Genomic DNA, 20,013 nt, shown 5'->3' on the forward strand with positions numbered 1-20,013 from the left:
TCCCTTTCTTACACAAGATGGTTCCAATGGCCCACTGGGCTGCAGTCTTCCCATGACATAGGCACAGGTGGACCCAGTTACACCAACACACCCTGGATCAGGCCCTCAGACAGGCCCGGGTGTAGCCAGCTCCCTTGGTTTGGGGAGACAGAGCTTGGTTGAGACCCTTCCCCTTCTTGTGGGTATGTGTGTGGCCCTGAGGAAGTCATTGTGCTTTGCAGGGCCTCCATAGCTTCTCAACATGTTCCCAGGGGTCATTCTAGCATCTGCTTTAGAGGTTGTCATCAGGGACATGTGCCCACACATACATGGACTCCCTGAGAAACCCTAATCCAGGAGTCATGCGTCTCTAATGCACAAATATACAGATAACATGACATAGCAAGTTAAGGGACAAAGGATGACATCCAACTTTACCATGACCTGAGTCCCACAGTGACAGAGGGAAAGTCAGCTCCTCTCTTGGCCATGGTCCCCACTCTGCACCACTGGAGGGTTATTTTCAGAGATAGCCTCCCCTTTGCCATAGAATTCTAATTCCTGTGCGAAATCAAATTGCCCCAATGTCTCTTCCGATCGTATGATGGGGTACACTACAGGGGATTTCAAACACCACAGCATCCTGTGCCCAAAGCCTGTAGCTCCCTCCTCTCTCAGTGGATCCACATCAGCATCTGGTTTCTAAGAAACAGAAATCAACAAGCCTCATGGGGTATCACTTCCAAGTTTGAGTCACGGGAAGTCTAACTTAGTCTGGCTCCACAGGCTCACAGCAGAGGGCACTGCTGAAATTCCAGAGGTTTGTGGGGAAAGTTGGTGGGGCAGCAGGCAGAGACCTGAGGACCCCATGAAACGGCAAGGTGCTGGCATTTCTGTGCCTCCGTTTCTACATGCCTCCCATAGGTGAAAATGCTAGGGCTAAAAAATTCACTGATGCACAAAACATATAAGAAGCAAGGATGGTGTGGAATGGCCAAAAATTTGTTCCATAGCATGGCCACGACCACGGAAACGGACTTCTCTATCTCCATGTCTTTAGGGAAAGGCAAAGCCACTTCCTTTTGTTTTGTGTGCAGTTTAAAGCAACAGTTTCCTCCTATTCTTCCAACTAAACTTTGGAGGCAAGATCCCAGTAGTATGAACCAAGAAGCATCTCAGAGGCAATAGTACTCAATAGCTGAGGCTACTGGAGCAGAGAGAAGGACAGACAATTCAGCTTTGAGGTCTGGAAAGGGAATAGGAGACCAGTCCCTGCAGGGGACACTCACAAACCGAATGCATGTTCACTGAGCGCCCTGTGCTCACTGTTGAATGGAACATGAGGAGCTGATGTCTTTCCATCTCCTAAGGAACTTCCAGATTTAGTTAGCCATCCCAGGAGACTCAGGACCATCATCCTTGTGCACACAGAGCTAAGTGGCTGCTCATTACCTTCCCACCAAAGGTGAGAGGCAGGTGATGCTAAGTTCTTTGAACTGATACTGAATTGAAAAATATTTTAATTGTATATGCTCTCCTGAAAATACCAGTAAATTCATCAGCTTCAAATTACTATAAGAAAGAACTAAAGGGGAGAAGATATGTTAAGCAAAGTAAAGATATGACAAGAATTCAACTTCCAAATGACCTAAATGCACTTGCAGCTTCTGTGCTATTTCCTGTTGCTTATAATACATAGCAGGTTTCATATGTGCTGATGGTGCCTTACAGGCTCCTGGCCTAACAGGAGAGGCTTTCCTCACACTAGAGCAGCTTCACCAAGCATCTGGATTTACACAGCTGCAAATTTTGAAAAGTAACACTAAATGATATCTCTCAAGATAAAGATGTCTGCTTAAAAACAAATATTAAAACTAGATAAAATTCTACTAGAATACAAAAATGTAGAAACTACGATGACATAACAAAATATTTATTAAACTCTAAGCATGTTATTTATTGACCCCCAAACAAATATTCCTATAGCATTTCTAAAAGACATCATCCTTATTCTTCCTTGAATTGCTTCTATCCATCAGAAAGATGTCATGTTCTTAAGGCTGGTTGATTTATTCCCTTCAAATGTGAATAAAAACCCAAATCTCAAAATTCCACAAAACCATTTATAAGAAGGGAAAATGTCCTTCATCCAATTCACAATGCAGCTGAAAAAAATCCCAATAAAACCAGAAACAGCCTATGAGAAAGTTTCACAAGAATTGCAATTAGCTATACAATGATATACAGAAACCAGTTTTTTAAACACTTGAAAGTGCTCCTCAGCCACATCACAAGCAACTAAGATATTTATTTACCACCTATTAACTCAATTTCCACAAGGATAAAAAAATCTTCCTCATGCTAAACAGGATAGATGAAGGAAATGCAGTGTCAAAGAACAGCTCTCTTTGGTCATCAGCTCTGTGCTTCCCAGTTCACACTGAGGTTGACTTTCATCTTGCCCACATGGACCAGGACACTTAATTAACACACAGTCAGGGAGCCTGCCCTAGAAGGCTACTACTCCCCAGAGACTAGTACATGTGCTCCTTTGGCTTTCCTGACACTAACAGGTTATGAACATCCTTTCTTCTTAAAGAATAGGCTGATGGGGCTGGGGTTTGGGTCAGTGGTAGAGTGCTTGCCTAGCATGTGTGAGGCACTGGGCTCAATTTTCAGCACCACATATAAATAAATAAAATAAAGGTCCATTGACAACTAAAAAACAATATCAAAAAAAAAAAAAAAGAATAGGCTGGTGAACACAGCACATCAGCTGTTTCATGTGAGTACTGATATCTATTAGTTGTTGATAGCTGTCCCATTCCCAGGGTTACCTGCTATTAAAAGGCAAGCTCACTGGGGAAGCACTGAGGACTCCTATCATAGCCTCCTGCTGAAAACCTCAGTTGAACTCCTGCTTCAATCCTAAGCCTGCTGCTTCCCCAAACACAAGTCTATTGCATGATTTTACAAAGAGGGGGAACTGATGGAAATCACTGAGGGGCTGGAACACCTGAAGAAGGTCAGCCTGGCCAGTGACTAGGTCCTCTTCCAGTCTGACCTCTTTGGAACAATTTGGAAGAAAATGATTTCTAGACAAGTCACTTGATAACAAATTTATAGTTTCATATTTGAAAGCACCAACGAAAGCTTTAGTTACCAGTCAAGATATGCAGTTCATGAGTGTGTCATTATGAGAAGTAACCAAGAAAAGGGTTGTGGCTAAACTCAGACCATAGAGAACCCTCAGTGATCCACAGTGGCATTGGGCAGGGGGAGAGGTAGGGTCAATATGGGTAAATTCAATGCTCAGGACAATATTAAGAAGACTGTTAGATTAATTCAAACTATAATCCCCAGCCCTTTACAATAACAAACCATCCATTTAAGATCCACTCTCCCTCCTCCTGGCCATTTCCTAACAAAAGTACTAAGAGGCTCAGATCTGGCCAAAATGAAAGGCCCAGCAGGGCTTGGAGGCACACACCCGTAGTCCAAGCATTGGGGAAGATGGGACAGGAAAATATGGAGTTCAAAACTAGCCTCAGCAAACTAGAGAGGTCTGAAGCAACTTAGCTAGAATCTGTCTCTAAATAAACATATTTTTAAAAAAAAGTCTGAGGATGTGTCTTAGTGGTTAAGAACCCCAGGTTCAATATGTGGTATAAAAATAAATAAATGAATGACTCATCAAATTTTCAGTCCTCCGGATGGTTCTGTATTTTCAGCAGTGCCCATCAGGAACCATGGCGATGAGGTTACCTTCTAGAAAGCCAATCACATTATATATTCCCACATCCAATACTGCTCAAAAACCTGTTCCCCTGGTTTGGATTCATCTCAATGAAATGCCTGACTGTGCCAGCAATGCTCCTGTGCAATGACTGTGAAGCACTTGACAACTACTACACTCAAGGCAGGCAAGGCTGGCATCCTGCACCTTTGGGTTCAAAGGCTGGAGAGTCCAGGTTCTGGCAGGGACTGCCCTGGCTTATTCTCCTTTGTGGGACTTTCCAGGACTTGGGCACCATGGGTCCAGCTTAGGACCTGCTAAGACACCCTAGCTATGGGTGCTTCTAATTTTACTGCCATCTCCAAAGTCATCCGAAGCAGAAACCCCTACGATCAATGCAGGGGACCAACACCATTTCCAGAAAGGCCACCTGCACTTGAAAGTCCATGCTGTGGAATCACTGGCTTCTACGACTACAGACCTCCCTCCAGATGTGATACTGGCCTTTGGAGCACTGAGCATCTGCTCCAAAAGAAGAGAAACTCCAAGCCCAGACAGCAAGCCTGGAGCATGAAAACCTGCAGCACCTCTAACCAGAATACCTCCAGTGACCAAGGGACAAAAGACAAGCAGCAAACATGAGCAGGGAGTCACCAGTTCCCCTCCATTTAATGCTTGACACAAAGGCCACCCAAGCAGAAATCGAGGGGCCAGCACCACCCCAGAAAGACCAACTTGCATGACTATGCCCTTGGCAGTGTCCTCAGTGGAACCTGAGAGCAGAGAACCTGGGAGCAGCCTGTGGGTAATGAGCATCTCCTTTCTAAGAGGAGGGACCCTCGAGCACCAGACAGACCTATGAGGCAAGCTTGGGCCTGACTCTCTGTGGCCCCCACCACCAGAGTATTTCCATGGTGACCAAGTTACACAGGACAAACAGCAACCATGATCTTGGAGCCACCTAGGCCCCTCCTTTCAGTGCCATCCCCAAAGGGCCCACCCAAGCAGAAATGCCCAAGTTGGCCTCGGGGCACCAGCACCACCATGAGCAAGGCTGCATCTAGGTGCACATCTGTGCTGGCCTCTCAACCTGGCAGCTCAGCTGGACCAGCCACCAGACCATCCTCTTCCAGGTCAGGACCCACTCCTGTGGGGTCCAAGAGAAAACTCTTTTGCTAAGATGACATCCACCTTCTCCCACATGGGACCTGGTGGCAGACTGCTTAGATGCATAGCACAGGTCTCACCCTGACCTCTGTGATCCTGGGGCAAAGTGGAGGCTCAGAGACATGATGTCCCCTTCCCTCTCACTTCCTGGCAGCTTTGCCCTCAGAGTTGGGTAGCAGGAGGCTTTCATTTTACTTGGCTCTCTGGTCAGGCTCCTCACTACTACAGAGGCCCTGTCCTGGCTCTCTGGTTTCCTTGTTGTTTGAGCATCTGGGAGTTCTCTGTCCTTAGGCCATTTGCTTGGATGGGGAAATTTGAAATTGGCTTGTGGTCCAGATAATGAGAAGGGATATGAGGTGCACAGAGGAACCACAATGTTTGGAAGGTCTCCTTCATAATTTGTAAGTATAGGAAATATTAAGCCCAGACTACTCACTAGAAAGAATTTTCACAGAGTGCTCTGCTTATAGCTATAAATCTGACCAAGAAAAAATTATTTTCCCACTCTAACAGAGCATGGCCTCTGTATGGGCCAGAATCAAGAGAAAAATGGCCTTTAAGGAGGTCACTGAATTATTAGTCTTATGCAAATAGAATTGTTTTGTCAAAGACCAGGAAAATGGGATGAAATACATAATTTTTTTTATTCTACATAAATAAGCCTGTTCTAGACTCCTGGTGGGAAGACCTCCAGAGGCCTCTGCCACCTGGTGGGGGAGAGTGGAGAGCCACAGGGTGGGGTGGGTAAGCTGAGCCAGTGAGGTGCATGGGCTGCAGTCCTTCAGGGACCCTCAGTTGACCTTCACAAGAGAATCACAGAGGACAGGGTGGCTGAATCAGGAAGGCTGGAGGGATTTTCAGGTAACTTTAAAATAAATCTCACTGTGGGGAAGTGGGGCAAAGAGGAGGTGAGTCAGATGCCCCTTGGCTACCACTGGACAAAGGGAAGTGAGCAGAGGAAGGGTGTGCCACCCTGCCTGCCTCAAAGTCGCCTGGGGTTATGGAGCTTGGGGCAGAGGCCTTCACAGGCCCACATTCCCAGCTACCTAGACCACTGGACCTTGAACCCAGATTCCTGAAGGTGACAGGAGCCAGGGGCTCACCTCCTGCCAGGTACCACCCTGCATGTTCCAGCTGCTACCAGCAACTCAGGTTTCAAGCTCCAACCAGGTCATCACCCCCTTATAGAAGCTTCCTAGACTTTTTATACCCCAAGTGGGGACCATGTGGTGCCCCATCCATGTTCTACTAACACCTCTTCTTGTTACTTGTCACAAGAACCCAAACTGTCATTCAGTCGCTCAGTGTTTCTCCAGTGTCCCCTGCATGCCAAGTGACATAGAAAGACATAAACTAATCCATGTGAATGAATAGACAGTGACAACCTGAGGCCAGTTCTCTACAGCAAAAATCCTTGGTCCTCTGAGAACAAATAACCAAAAACCAGGCCTGACAGGGTAGTAGAGAGTGCAGGGAGGGCTTCCTCAAGGGGGTGATGGCCCAAGATCTGAAATAGAAGTAGAAATTACTTCTCTGGGCCTCAGTTTCTCCAGCTCTAAAGCAGGGAGATCCTGTGTGTCACCCACCACTGCCCCTACAGAGCCGACCTGGAGTTCAAGTTAAGACAGATGTGGGGACAAGGTGCAGGGAAAAGAACTACATGGAAATGGCCAGCAGCTTTGAGCTTTTTGTCTTGTTATGGGCGAGGCAGGGAGGAGGTGAGAGCTGGGAGGGGTGGAATAGGGCCAGTGGAGGTGGTGAGAAGGGAGGGTTTGGGGAAGTTCAAGGCACAGACTCAAAGACAGTTGGAGCATGGAGCAGGGAGGGGTGGTGTCTCCCTGCCAGACCTGGCTCTTTCCATGGTGTGGCCCAACCTTCTTTTCCTTCTGAATCCTGTCCCCCTCCGTCCCTGCACCCCCAGCTGCTCACAGGTCATTCCTCTGCCTGACCCACACACTCCAGCTGCCTGGCCTTGCTCATGCAGTCCCCTCACTGGATCCCCTCCCTCTCCTATTGGTCTCCCCCTCTGGACGAATTCCCCAGCCACACCCATCTCTTCATTCTTCTCTGAGCCCCCCACCCCAACTTGATGGGTCCCCCCATTCCAAGCTCCCGGCATCAGGCCTCCCCTGCAGGGTTCTGCACATGAGGCTCTGGAGCCAGATTTCCAGAATTCCAGTCCCAGCTCTTCCAGGCAGGACCTTGACTAACTCATAATTCATGTCCTTTCCCAGAGCCTCACCTTTACCACCAGGGAAATGGGTGATATGATTCCCTCTGTAAATATATGCAGCCTGGTTCATGGAGGTATTGATGCTCCGAGGTGGAATTCAGGGTTCCTGTAAGGGGGCGCCTTTTGTCACTTAAAGGAGTGGCCCTCGTGGCTCCAAGAACAGAGTTGGTTTTTGTCCCCTGTAAAGTGACCACTATAGGGATGGTCTAGTTAGTGGCGCTGAATATGTCGAAGCCCGATTTACCCTGTAAATGCTGTCTCATGCTTCTCTTTCCTTCACTTGGGGAGGAGATGAACAGAACCCCAAAGACAGATATGAGATCCGGGAGCTAGTTTGGGCTCCCAGGTTCCTGGATTGCATGGGGACAAACTTACAAGTCAAGGTGGCCTTTCTGAAGGTGGTGATGGTTCCTCCCAGGAGAGCTTCAGGGGTTCTGCACGGTCAGGCTTTGGGGGATGGCATGAATTGCACAAACATCAGTGGTTGCTTACCCTGGTTTGTATTTTGCCTTCTCTCCCTTGGTCCTCATGGTGGTGCTCTGCCTAGGGGCAGGCCCTGGAGCTGTTCTATCCCAAACTTGCCCCATGGTGTTCTCTGGTTTGGGGGGTCCCTCTACTTTTTTAGCAGATGCCCATTTCTGCCATGGGAGATGGAAGAACTGGGGACAAATCTGTCTTCCAAGTTGCAATTGAGGCAACTGACACTGGCAGCATTAAGGGGGATGAATCTTGGTTGTCCCATGCTGACTGGGGCTGCCTGTTCTTGGGACAAACACTGTTCACAGTCCCTGGCCTCTGAGTAGCAGCTGCAGAGGCTGATGGACTAGTTGCTTCAGTGGACTTGCAGCCTGGCTGCCAGCAGAATGTGTGTGGGTGCTGGCACAGTCCCCCACGGTGGGATTTCTAAGTCTGTCAGCACCAAGGGCTGAGTGGGTTGGGCTGCCCAGGCTGGGGGGCCTGCTATCAATGGTGGGAATGGAGCTACCCCTGGACCTGGAGATCCCAGGTGTCCAAACTACTGACAGCTGGCAGAGGTGGGGGCTCTGGGCTTCTTCCTGTCAGAAACCCCAGGTGGGATGGTGGCTCCAGGGATGAGGGGCTTCTTCCCTCGGGGAGCGTGTTTAGGTACCTTTCAAGACGGCAGACTGAGGAATCAGACCAGAGACTCTGCGTCTAATAGAAGATAAAGTTGGTCCTCATCTTCATCTCGTGGGGGCAGGCCCCAAATTCCTTAATAAGACTCCTATAGCACAAGAGTTAAAACCAAGAATCAACAAATGGGACGAATTCAAACTGAAAAAGGTTTTTCTCAGCAAGAGAAATAATATGCGAGGTGAATAGGGAGCCTACATCCTGGGAACCAATTTTTACCCCTCAAACATCAGATAGAGGCCTAATCTCTAGAGTGTACAAAGAACTCAAAAAGTTAAACAACAAAAAAGCAGATAACCCAATCAACAAATGGGCCAAGGACTTGGACAGAAACTTCTCAGAAGAGGACATACAATCAATTAACAAATACATGAAAAAATGCTCACCATCTCTAGCAATCAGAGAAATGCAAATCAAAACCACCCTAAGATACCATCTCACTCCAGTCAGAAAGGCAGCCATTATGAAGTCAAACAACAATAAGTGCTGGCGAGGATGGGGGGGGGGGGGAGGTACACTCATACATTGCTGGTGGGACTGCAAATTGGTGCAGCCAATTTGGAAAGCAGTATGGAGATTCCTTGGAAAGCTGGGAATGGAACCACCATTTGACCCAGCTATTCTCCTTCTTGGATTATACCCAAAAGACCTAAGAAAAGCATACTACAGGGACACAGCCACATCAATGTTTACAGCAGCACAATTCACAATAGCTAGAATGTGGAACCAACCTAGATGCCCTTTAATAGATGAATGGATTAAAAAATGTGGCATTTATACACAATGAAATATTACTCAGCACTAAAAAATAACAAGATCATGGCATTTGCAGGGAAATGGATGGCAAAGAAGGCCCAGTGTGAGAAGGTGGCTGTAGGCAGAGCGGGACAGCCATTGCCAAGGAAGAAATGCTCATCCATGGGGAATACGGGTAGGCCACAGAAATGAAAGTTTCCTTTGCCGTCACATCAATAGGGGGACCTCTGAGGCTGCCACCACTTCTGGAACTGGCCTGTCCAGTCACCACTGAGGACCTGAACTGGGAGAAACAGAGCTCCGCAGCACATCCACTGCCTTCTGATGGGTGCGTCCCAGGCCATCTGGGACAGCTATACCATGCCCCCGAACCCCAGCCCATGTGTGGGCCCCTCTACCTGGGGAGGGGCCAAGCCTCTGGCATCAGTGGGCCTCAGCCAGACCTTGCCTTACCACCCCAGCACTACCTCCCCGCCCAAAGTGGGTGGGCGCTGCTCTCTCCTCCCAGAGACACCCTCCTACCTCCAAACTTTGTGTCCCCCTCTTCCACAGCCTGCCAACTGTTCCTTGGCCCTTCCTCCCAGGCCCTCTCCCAGCACCTTGGCAGGCTTGGCTCTGCAGCCAGGGGCTCCCTTGGGGGCCACCCTCATGAACACCATTATGACTTCACAGTCCCGCTTCCCCCACATCTGGGGCCTCCATCTGACTCCAGTAGGAACTTCCTACTCTCTCACCAGGGCCCAAAGCCCAACAGTACTCACAGGGCCTCAGCAGTAGACAGCTCCAGTCTGCCACCTTTTTTTAAAATTTTTACTTATTTTTTTTAATCATACATGACAGAATGTGTGTGGGTGCTGGCATGGGCCCCCACGGTGGGATTTCTACGTCTGTCAGCACCAAGGGCTGAGTGGGTTGGACTGCCCAGGCTGGGGGGCCTGCTATCAATGGTGGGAATGGAGCTACCCCTGGACCTGGAGATCCCAGGTGTCCAAACTACTGACAGCTGGCAGAGGTGGGGGCTCTGGGCTTCTTCCTGTCAGAAACCCCATTTGGCATGGTGGCTCCAGGGATGAGGGGCTTCTTCCCTCGGGGAGCGTGTTTAGGTACCTTTCAAGACGGCAGACTGAGGAATCAGACCAGAGACTCTGCGTCTAATAGAAGATAAAGTTGGCCCTCGTCTTCATCTCGTGGGGGCAGGCCCCAAATTCCTTAATAAGACTCCTATAGCACAAGAGTTAAAACCAAGAATCAACAAATGGGACGAATTCAAACTGAAAAAGTTTTTTCTCAGCAAGAGAAATAATATGCGAGGTGAATAGGGAGCCTACATCCTGGGAACCAATTTTTACCCCTCAAACATCAGATAGAGGCCTAATCTCTAGAGTGTACAAAGAACTCAAAAAGTTAAACAACAAAAAAGCAGATAACCCAATCAACAAATGGGCCAAGGACTTGGACAGAAACTTCTCAGAAGAGGACATACAATCAATTAACAAATACATGAAAAAATGCTCACCATCTCTAGCAATCAGAGAAATGCAAATCAAAACCACCCTAAGATACCATCTCACTCCAGTCAGAAAGGCAGCCATTATGAAGTCAAACAACAATAAGTGCTGGCGAGGATGGGGGTGGGGGGGGGGAGGTACACTCATACATTGCTGGTGGGACTGCAAATTGGTGCAGCCAATTTGGAAAGCAGTATGGAGATTCCTTGGAAAGCTGGGAATGGAACCACCATTTGACCCAGCTATTCTCCTTCTTGGATTATACCCAAAAGACCTAAGAAAAGCATACTACAGGGACACAGCCACATCAATGTTTACAGCAGCACAATTCACAATAGCTAGAATGTGGAACCAAACTAGATGCCCTTTAATAGATGAATGGATTAAAAAATGTGGCATTTATACACAATGAAATATTACTCAGCACTAAAAAATAACAAGATCATGGCATTTGCAGGGAAATGGATGGCAAAGAAGGCCCAGTGTGAGAAGGTGGCTGTAGGCAGAGCGGGACAGCCATTGCCAAGGAAGAAATGCTCATCCATGGGGAATACGGGTAGGCCACAGAAATGAAAGTTTCCTTTGCCGTCACATCAATAGGGGGACCTCTGAGGCTGCCACCACTTCTGGAACTGGCCTGTCCAGTCACCACTGAGGACCTGAACTGGGAGAAACAGAAAGCTCCGCAGCACATCCACTGCCTTCTGATGGGTGAGTCCCAGGCCATCTGGGACAGCTATACCATGCCCCCCAACCCCAGCCCATATGTGGGCCCCCTCTACCTGGGGAGGGGCCAAGCCTCTGGCATCAGTGGGCCTCAGCCAGACCTTGCCTTACCACCCCAGCACTGCCTCCCCGCCCAAAGTGGGTGGGCGCTGCTCTCTCCTCCCAGAGACACCCTCCTACCTCCAAACTTTGTGTCCCCCTCTTCCACAGCCTGCCAACTGTTGCTTGGCCCTTCCTCCCAGGCCCTCTCCCAGCACCTTGGCAGGCTTGGCTCTGCAGCCAGGGGCTCCCTTGGGGGCCACCCTCATGGATACCATTGTGACTTCACAGTCCCGCTTCCCCCACATCTGGGGCCTCCATCTGACTCCAGTAGGAACTTCCTACTCTCTCACCAGGGCCCAAAGCCCAACAGTACTCACAGGGCCTCAGCAGTAGACAGCTCCAGTCTGCCACCTTTTTTTAAAATTTTTACTTATTTTTTTTAATCATACATGACAGAATGTGTGTGGGTGCTGGCATGGGCCCCCACGGTGGGATTTCTACGTCTGTCAGCACCAAGGGCTGAGTGGGTTGGACTGCCCAGGCTGGGGGGCCTGCTATCAATGGTGGGAATGGAGCTACCCCTGGACCTGGAGATCCCAGGTGTCCAAACTACTGACAGCTGGCAGAGGTGGGGGCTCTGGGCTTCTTCCTGTCAGAAACCCCATTTGGCATGGTGGCTCCAGGGATGAGGGGCTTCTTCCCTCGGGGAGCGTGTTTAGGTACCTTTCAAGACGGCAGACTGAGGAATCAGACCAGAGACTCTGCGTCTAATAGAAGATAAAGTTGGTCCTCATCTTCATCTCGTGGGGGCAGGCCCCAAATTCCTTAATAAGACTCCTATAGCACAAGAGTTAAAACCAAGAATCAACAAATGGGACGAATTCAAACTGAAAAAGGTTTTTCTCAGCAAGAGAAATAATATGCGAGGTGAATAGGGAGCCTACATCCTGGGAACCAATTTTTACCCCTCAAACATCAGATAGAGGCCTAATCTCTAGAGTGTACAAAGAACTCAAAAAGTTAAACAACAAAAAAGCAGATAACCCAATCAACAAATGGGCCAAGGACTTGGACAGAAACTTCTCAGAAGAGGACATACAATCAATTAACAAATACATGAAAAAATGCTCACCATCTCTAGCAATCAGAGAAATGCAAATCAAAACCACCCTAAGATACCATCTCACTCCAGTCAGAAAGGCAGCCATTATGAAGTCAAACAACAATAAGTGCTGGCGAGGATGGGGGTGGGGGGGGGAGGTACACTCATACATTGCTGGTGGGACTGCAAATTGGTGCAGCCAATTTGGAAAGCAGTATGGAGATTCCTTGGAAAGCTGGGAATGGAACCACCATTTGACCCAGCTATTCTCCTTCTTGGATTATACCCAAAAGACCTAAGAAAAGCATACTACAGGGACACAGCCACATCAATGTTTACAGCAGCACAATTCACAATAGCTAGAATGTGGAACCAACCTAGATGCCCTTTAATAGATGAATGGATTAAAAAATGTGGCATTTATACACAATGAAATATTACTCAGCACTAAAAAATAACAAGATCATGGCATTTGCAGGGAAATGGATGGCAAAGAAGGCCCAGTGTGAGAAGGTGGCTGTAGGCAGAGCGGGACAGCCATTGCCAAGGAAGAAATGCTCATCCATGGGGAATATGGGTAGGCCACAGAAATGAAAGTTTCCTTTGCCATCACATCAATAGGGGGGACCTCTGAGGCTGCCACCACTTCTGGAACTGGCCTGTCCAGTCACCACTGAGGACCTGAACTGGGAGAAACAGAAAGCTCCGCAGCACATCCACTGCCTTCTGATGGGTGCGTCCCAGGCCATCTGGGACAGCTATACCATGCCCCCCAACCCCAGCCCATGTGTGGGCCCCTCTACCTGGGAAGGGGCCAAGCCTCTGGCATCAGTGGGCCTCAGCCAGACCTTGCCTTACCACCCCAGCACTGCCTCCCCGCCCAAAGTGGGTGGGCGCTACTCTCTCCTCCCAGAGACACCCTCCTACCTCCAAACTTTGTGTCCCCCTCTTGCACAGCCTGCCAACTATTCCCTGGCCCTTCCTCCCAGGCCCTCTCCCAGCACCTTGTCAGGCTTGGCTCTGCAGCCAGGGGCTCCCTTGGGGGCCACCCTCATGAACACCATTATGACTTCACAGTCCCGCTTCCCCCACATCTGGGGCCTCCATCTGACTCCAGTAGGAACTTCCTACTCTCTCACCAGGGCCCAAAGCCCAACAGTACTCACAGGGCCTCAGCAGTAGACAGCTCCAGTCTGCCACCTTTTTTTTAACTTTTACTTATTTTTTTTAGTCATACATGACAGTAGAATGCAATTTGATGCATAGTCTACATAATCATGAGCTGAAGGCTGCTTATCTGCCCCACCCAGGAGCTCTTCAATCCTCAACCTGTCCACGGTGAGTGGACAGCGGACACTTCCTCTAACACGCTTCTCTCCACTCTCCTCATCGGATAAGATAATGATGTAGTAAAGTAATGACCTAAATAGTAGTTGTTCAATAAATGCTTGCTGGTCTAAAATGAGGACTCATGATTCCCATCTCCACCCTGTTCCTTACCCTCCATCCATTTTTTAATAACCAAAAATTAGTTTATAATGAGTCCTTGCGTTTTCCTCTGCAATCAGTAGCTTTTCGTTTTTATTTCGTTGGCTATTATGAGACACGTCTTCCTGTGGGCCCTTCATCTCGTAAGGGCTGACTCCCCGCCTGCCAGGCTAAAAGGAGGCTTTTGGACCACATCTGACCGAGGCTTCTTTTATCCTGAAAGGCCTTTGATCTGGTACATGTGTTTAAAGACACCGAAGTCTCTCCTACATAAACAAAGCAGGCCCAGTTCAAGTCTCCCCCATGGGTGGGGAAAAAAAGGGGGAGACTCAGGATCAGAAGATGAGAGTCTCTGGTTTTATTTCATGTCATTTCCCTTCCTCGAGGGGGTGAGAGTCACCCCTCCCCACCCCTCCCCTGTGCAGCCTCTGCTGTGAGCATTCTTGGCATGGTTTTTCTCTGTGTGTGTCCTCCTCTTTTACTCTGCCTCTGCCCCTTTCCCCTGGGAGCCAGGTAGAAGAAAGAAACCACTGCTGTTTATTTTCTTTCCATCCATCAATCCCTGGAGCCAACCACTTCGCAAACAAGGGAAAAGGCACCCAGAGGCCTTGAAGTCATCCATCAGCTGACAGCTTTCAACAAAAACTTTATTAGCACCACCTTGGCCACAGGTGAGCAGGCACTCCATAGAACAGGAGAGAGGAACAGTGCTAAGAAGTGGGTCCTGGCCTGGAGCTGCGTGGAGCTTCCTCTCCCTCTTGTGTTCAACACGTGTGGTTGCAGCTGCTGCTGAGCTTGGGTGACAGTCCTGGGCAGGGGGAGCGCTGCAGCATACCACACATGGGCTTTCCTGATCACCTGACCTCTGCTCCTCCACCCCAGCTGCTCCCCTCTCTGTTCAACTCTCTGCTCATTTTTAAAAGAGCTCGAGTGTGCTCAGGTTGGCGGTGCAAGCTCTGTACCTAATTGCAATTGATGATTTTTTCCTATGTCTTCTGTGCGAGTAGAGATGCATTTGCTTCTATTCAACTGATATGTTTCCCAGCTCTTTCATCATACCAAACCAAACCAAAGTAATCCAATAGGAATAAAAAGAGAAAAATAGAACCGGGAGAAAGAAAGGGGAACCACGTCTATGTTCCTCTTTTTCTGGGCATCAGTGTGCTTTATATTACAAACCCATAACACAAATTTTAACATGTAGACACTGCATGAGGGGACAGTGTCTGTGTATCACCTCTATGGGAGAAATCACTAGAAGGGATTCTAAAAGATGCAAAGAAGGGTGTCTGTATTTTCATGAGACCTTTCATCTGGTGGGTGAGACACGCATGAATGTCTTATGTCTTCGTCCCCTCCTGATGTGAGACTCTTCAGCAGGCACTATCCTACCTGACTTCCAAAAGCAGAAGAAGAGAGGGTGAGCGTTTCCTTGTTACGAAGGCAGAAACTGAAGCTCTGAGAGTTGAAGGACCCTGGGAAGATTAAATCCTGGTTTCCTGAGTCTACATTTCACCTTGTTTTACTCTGTCATGATTCCAATCAAATCTTGCTATAGACACCTCTCAGAGCTGGGACACGTGAAGCAGTTTGGTAAGATATGGAGACTTGATCCTAGGAAAGGGGAAATCATTGAAGGCAAGAAGGATCAGAGACAGCATCAGGGAAGCAGAGAAAGTTCCAGGAAACTACAGAATGGGACCAGAGGCCACCCAGGGAGGTCCTCTCAGCCAGAGTGTCCTGGGGCCTGTCATTTAAAGGGTGAACCAGAGGTCAGGTTTTTAAGAATTTAAGGTTGAAAGTCTGAGGATAAGTGTCTTTTCCATCTATTTCTGCATATACATATGTGTGTGTCCTTTTCTTCTGTGTCTAATTATGCATGCAATTTAGCAAGGAGTGATTGCCTGCTAATTTGTGGCCTGGGCACTTTTATAGTTTTGTTTTGTTTTTTTCCTGCAGTGCTGGGTATCACACTTAGGGCCTTATCCATGCTAGGCAAGCACTTTACCACTGAGCTACCTCCCCAACCCTTGGCCTGGGCACTTTTCTAAAGCAAGAGAGAAAATACCTGTAACTAAAAGACTTCGCCTCATTGCTCCCAAGATTCCCATGGGGTTGAGCAGGGCAGGGCATCTGTGCCTCCTCTAGAAAGTGCTCTGAATTGTGGGTTCTCAGAGGACATGAAATGGAAATGTCCTTCTCAGTTCTCTGTGCACACTGGATGTCCATGGAGGGAAGGGGGTGGACACATACTGGAAACCAAATCCCATTCAGTCCTGTGCAGTTATTCTGCCCATTTTACAGATAAGGAGACTCAGGCTTTAAGAGGTAAAGTAACTGCTTATGGTCCCTGCTGTCAGCATGGTCATGAACTTCAAGTGGAAGTCAAGGTCACTGAGTCAGGCTGCTGCCCAAGTGCCTTCTGCAGCCTGGGGTGCTGTGGGTAAGGACTTAGGAGCTGGTGTAATTCGACTGTGAGGTTGAACGCATCCTAACTCTGTTACTTAAAGCATGCTGCTTACCTTAGCTAAACCTTGGTTTGCTCATCTGTAAGATGGGGATAGTAACAGTGCCCGCCTGAGAATGCTGATGGGAGAATGTAACGAGATGAAACATATAAGCATGAATAAGTATCCAAAGCTCAGGAACTATAAGCTGGCATTATTTATACCGTTGTTATGCCATGCTACTGTTGCAAGGAGATGTGGTGGCAAAGCACTACACCCTGAGGAGTTGTGAACCGTCCTTGATCCCCACCCCATCCCCATGCAAAATAGAAAGAGTATAGTCACGAATCAGATGAAAACATGAGAGCAGACAAGCAGTGGGAATAAATATTCATAAGTCAGGGTGCAGGCAGGTCCCAGAGGACAAGAAGTGGATGGAGTTTCAAAGGCCTCTTTTCCTGAGATAGGTGGGGACATTTTGTCAAGCAACTCTGGTGTATCAAGCTGCCTGCTAGCCCTCGAGGATATGATGATGCTCATTCAGACACGCACCTATGAGCTCTGGTCCAGATTCTCCCAGTATTCAGCCGCACCACTGTTTCCTCCTAAGACAAACACAGGAGCCAGATGACTACTGTAGGCCTCAACAGACCTCATCCTGGGTAGTTCAAGTTTGACTCAGAGAAGAGGGGCTGTCTTCCCAGGGCTGGAGATCCAAAGATGCCCACCCCCTCATCTAGCGTGTATTCTTCTGTAAGGGCCGAGCACTGTGGCGAGCCAGGGCCGGACTCCCTTCCTGCAGCACTCATCAGTGCCTTCTTGCAAAGCCCCACCCTCTTTCCTGAACACTGATCCCCTACATCTATATATCTCTACCACCCCCCAGTCCAACACTGAAACCAAATTGCAGTCACCTCTAAGGGAGCTATTGATTTCACCGGCCATTACAGAGTATGTCTTTTGTGTAGTCACTATACTAAATACCCAGAGAGATTCAAAGAGGCATCAGACTAGTGCCTTTCATCCAAGAAGCTGGCAGACGGGGAACTCAGACGTGGACACACTGGGCACAGGGACCAGGCCTGTGCTGGAGCTGGGTGTGTGCGAGGACCCACGTGTACAAGTATCATGTCAGCTGATGAAGGGTTTTGAACCTCAGCACCGTTGATGTTTTGAACTGGGTAATTCTATGTTGGGGGACTGTCTTGTGCATTGTAGGATGTTCAGCAATGTCCCTGGTTACTCCTGAGGTATCAGTAGCACCTTGTGTCCCCCACTGTGTCAACCGAAAGCATCACTGAACATCCCTAATTGGTCCCTGGGGACAAAAATTACCCCCATTTGGGAAGCACTGAGTGAATCCTAACATAGATCAGTGACGTGGGTATGATTTCATCTCTACTTGACAGCCATTCTGTCTAATCTGAGGTGCTGCCAGGTTAAATTCCATATCCAAGGTCACACAGATCGGAAGGATTAGGCAGGGCCAGTTTGCTTTCACAGATCACAAGCTTGCTATTCTTATTCCCCTACCCCCATCTGGGCACCCATGGTACTGAGGTCTTGGCAATGCTCAATAAACTCACCCAAAGATGGGCCATTACTAACACCAATTCTTCCCACATATAGTGCCCATTGTGAGCCACACAACCATTCTGTAGTGTAGGTCTCACCGCCCCCCCCCCCATTTTTTAAATGAGCACTCTTAGCCCAAAATGGACAGAAGGGATCTGCCCCAAGTCACAGAGAAGACAAGCCACCCAAGGCTGGGCTGGGACCCACATCTTATAATCCTACTGTCTCTGATACTCAGAGAGTTGAGCAAACACTGATTAAACTATGCGAGGCAGGAAGCAACTTAATATAAAAAATGCAAATCCAGGATGATGGATATATTTAGGGGTTGAATTATTATGTAGTAATATAAAAATAGATCAAGGGAAAGCACAGGAAATTGCAAACCTGACTGTGCGAGAAACGGAGAAGGTACATGGAGAGCATTGGGTACGTGTAATTAACTTTGCTGGGACAATATTTCGAGGCTGCCACTTGACACCAAAACATCCACAGGCTTCATTTACAGTAACCATGCAGGTAACCCCCTGAGGAGGAGTTATAATCCGACAGAGCTCAGCTTGAAGCTGTGGATTCAAAAAGTGCCAATGTTCAAATGCTTTGATGGGCAATCCCAATTCTCATATGCACTTAGGGTAAGCACACCATACATGTGGGTCCTGAGGCCTGTATGCCTGCTGATATTGAAATGACCTTCTTAGCTCTCAGTGCACACTGGATTCTCACAAGTACTGGAAACCAATTCCCATTCAGTCCTGTGCAGTTATTCTGCCCGTACATAAGGAGACTCAGGCTTCAAGGGGTAAAGTAACAGCCTATGGTTCCCGCTGTCAGTGTGGGCATGAACTTCAAGTGGGAGTCAGGTGGTTGAGTCAGGCTGCTGCCCGAATGCCTTGTGCAGCCTAGGGTGCTGTGGATGAGGGCTTAGGACCTGGTGGCATTCAACTGAGAGGTTAAACACTTGCCGGCTCTGTTTCTTGAAACATGCTCCTTACCTTGCCTAAACTTGGTTTGCTCATCTGTAAGATGGGGATAGTAACAGTGCCTACCTCAGAGGACTGATGGGAAGATGCCATGAGATGGACTGTATAGGTACTAATAAGATCTAATAAAAGCCAAGTATAGGATACCATTATTAACACAATTATTATAATTCCTACTGTCATCAAAGGGAGCCCAGGTGGCATGAAGCTTCACTATGCAGACATATGATCTTTCTTTTGTCCCCATGCCCTATATCTCTCCATGCAAAGTGGAAAGAGTACACTCTTGAGGACAAACAGAAGATTTAAATAACAGTCAGGGGGCATCTAGGACCCCAGGAGACAAGGAGACAAGCCTCATGATTGGTTTCAGGGCCTTTCTCCTGAGCTGGGTGGGGAAACTCTACTGTGAGCGCTTCCACCCTACCAAGTGTTTCCCGGAGGTCCTCCAGCCACAGAAGAGCCGTGATTCCATGTGTCCTCTGCTTCGTGGGAACACCACAGCACAAGCACCTCACAGCCAGGTCTACCTGCACCCGAAAGAACCTGTTCCAGCCTAAAGGAATCTTATTTATTTATTTATTTCCATAAGAAACAGTTATCCAGTGCTCCCTGGTGCAGCTGATACTCAGCTATTTATCTTGAGGCACAATAGCCCTTCAGGCTGCAATCCTCCTCCCACAGTCCAGATACCCGACGGGCTCAGAAGTGAATTCCTAGGTTCATGGTTTTGATGGACCTGTGAGCATTAGGCAATGGCGGGTGGGTGATTTTTCCAGGTCCCAGAAATTTGTACATGGGGGAACCTCTGCTAAGCAGGGATATGTGCAGTTGAGGAAGTGGAAAAGGTATGAGTGGCCTGTTTGCCTGAACCGGAAATGGGAGCCATGTGGGAAAGCATTCCTGTCTTCCTGGTCAGAGTAAAATTTAGCCTCCTTCCAATGTCCTGCACCAGTCACCGCGAGACCTGCTCAACAAACCCAGCTCCTAACACAGGGGAGAGGCCCAATCAATATGTGATAAATGAATGAAACTGAAAACCAACTAGGCTGCTTCTTGATTTTCCAAAAGTGTCCCCAAGACTGGTAGTTAGTTACCTATGTGTGATACTTCCAGGTA

The 20,013-nt window shown here is 48.3% G+C and overlaps 2 long non-coding RNA genes across 5 annotated transcripts in view; one reads left to right on the forward strand and one right to left on the reverse strand.

The window, feature by feature from the left end:
- Positions 1–20,013, forward strand: part of LOC139703711 (uncharacterized) — a 261,415-nt gene that overhangs the window by 67,702 nt on the left and 173,700 nt on the right. The window lies entirely within an intron of this gene.
- LOC139703717 (uncharacterized) overlaps positions 1–20,013 on the reverse strand; it is a 91,888-nt gene that overhangs the window by 2,766 nt on the left and 69,109 nt on the right. The window contains exons 3-5 of one of the 4 annotated variants that reach the window (XR_011705816.1): positions 12,023–12,136; positions 10,131–10,244; positions 8,245–8,358 (exon numbers count right to left, since the gene is read on the reverse strand). This is a non-coding gene — a long non-coding RNA (uncharacterized lncRNA). Of the gene's footprint in view, positions 1–7,124; positions 7,309–7,490; positions 7,935–8,244; positions 8,359–10,130; positions 10,245–12,022; positions 12,137–20,013 lie in introns of those variants that run through there. The other 3 variants (XR_011705817.1, XR_011705818.1, XR_011705815.1) reach the window with 3 other exon arrangements.

This window comes from Marmota flaviventris (genome assembly GCF_047511675.1).
Source record: "Marmota flaviventris isolate mMarFla1 chromosome 17 unlocalized genomic scaffold, mMarFla1.hap1 SUPER_17_unloc_1, whole genome shotgun sequence".
NCBI lineage: Eukaryota > Metazoa > Chordata > Mammalia > Rodentia > Sciuridae > Marmota > Marmota flaviventris.